This window comes from Rhagoletis zephyria, unplaced genomic scaffold (genome assembly GCF_001687245.7).
Source record: "Rhagoletis zephyria isolate East Lansing unplaced genomic scaffold, Rhagoletis_zephyria_1.1 Rzeph_scaffold_00082, whole genome shotgun sequence".
NCBI classification, from domain to species: domain Eukaryota; kingdom Metazoa; phylum Arthropoda; class Insecta; order Diptera; family Tephritidae; genus Rhagoletis; species Rhagoletis zephyria.
Window position 1 is genome coordinate 313,853 of NW_016157166.1, and position 2,036 is coordinate 315,888.

The following is a 2,036-nucleotide window of genomic DNA, read 5'->3' on the forward strand; positions in this document are numbered from 1 at the left end:
CAAAAGAAAGGTAAACCGATTACCTTTCTTTTGATTATAACACCGTTGAAATTGCTGTACGTTTTCATAAAAACTTTGCAACTTTTGTAAACAGCTATATATAAGCAGTGGAAAAGTGGTAAAATTTTGCAAAGTTGTAACAAAACAGATTTTTTGTGAACTAGTGTAAATTATTTGCAACTGTTAATATATATCAAAAGAAAGGTAAACCGATTACCTTTCTTTTGATTATAACACCGTTAAAATTGCTTTACGTTTTCATAAAAACTTTGCAACTTTTGTAAACAGCTATATATAAGCAGTGGAAAAGTGGTAAAATTTTGCAAAGTTGTAACAAAACAGATTTTTTGTGAACTGGTGTAAATGATTTGCAACTGTTAGTATATATCAACAGAAAGGTAAACCGATTACCTTTCTTTTGATTATAATATTGTTAAAATCGCTGAACTTTTTTATAGAAATTTTGCAACTTTTGAAACCGTCTATATATAAGTCGAAAAAACGCAATCAAATTTTGCAAAGTTGTAATGAGACTGAATTTTTGTGAACCATTATAAATGATTTGCAACTTTTAATATATATCAAAAGAAAGATAAATCGATTACCTTTCTTTTGATTATAATATTATTAAAATCGCTTAACTTTGTTATAGAAATTTTCCAACTTTTTAAACATCTATGTGCAAATGAGTAATCCTAATAATAAGAAATTAAGCCAGCGCATATGTATGTATGTAAAAATATATTTATTAATGTTAATTACAAGTTTTATTCATAATATTGGTTATTAAGTATGTATATTATGCATTTTGAAAATAAATTTTGCAAAATAAAAATCAAAATATTTTAGGATTTTTTATTTAAAGTTTCTAAGGTTATTTTGAATTCGCTGTGAAGAGAATGCAACCCTGAGCCGGCAGAAGGGGGCAATGCTAGACGAGTGCAGCTATATGTTTTCCTTACGAAGTATCTGAATGAGTGCGGCAGTGATTCAAGGCTAACACGTACAGGGGGAAAGTGGTGACAATCTGCACACCGCCCATACAATGTCACCAGTTTTGTCACCAGTTTTGAAGTGACCGAAACCCGCGGTTTCACCAGATTTTTCACCACTTTTGGCTGGCAGGGAAGTCGATGTTTATCAAAAGCATGCTGTGAAACATACAAACACATATCTAAATGTTATGCACTAATTTGCTCTAAAAGAAGCTTGAAATTGACATATTATTTGAGCATTTATATATGTAAATCATTCCAATTATAAAATTGTGATGTAGCCTTTTTCGAATTGTAATACGCATTTAATTTTATCTTCCGATTCAAATGGATCGCTCTTTGTAAATTTCAATTGGAGATCATTCAATATTATCAAAATCATACTCTGCCAACTTAATTTTTACATATTTCCGTCTTTTTCCCCTTAAGGCCTGTATGCAGCTCTCAAGAAAAGCAAAAACTCCATAAAAAATGACGCACAAGAAATGGCCAAGAAATTTTCTCGAGTCAAATTTCCTTAAAGCCCTGTATGCAGCTCTCAAGAAAACGGTCAAGAAAAAATTGCCATTATTTCGCGTGTGTGTCCAAGGAATTTTGACATTTTTGATACCTCACAGCCTGTTGCCTCACTCTTTCCTCAAGAAATAATGGAACGGGCATATATCTCTGTTGCAAACCTGGGTTGCCTTGTGCTCTTTTTTCACAAAAAACTTTAGAAAACCGTAGTAGAAAGCGTAGTAAATTTCTTAAGAACTGCGTACTGCCTTAAGGAAATTTGACTCAAGAAAATTTCTTTGCCATTTCTTGTACGTCATTTTATATGGAGTTTTTGCTTTTCTTGAGAGCAGCATACAGGGCTTTAAGGAAATTTGACTCAAGAAAATTTCTTAGCCATTTCTTGTACGTCATTTTATATGGAGTTTTTGCTTTTCTTGAGAGCTGCATAAGTCCTTAAGGCAGTACGCAGTTCTTAAGAAATTTACTACGCTTTCTACTACGGTTTTCTAAAGTTTTTTGTGAAAAAAGAGCACAAGGCAACCC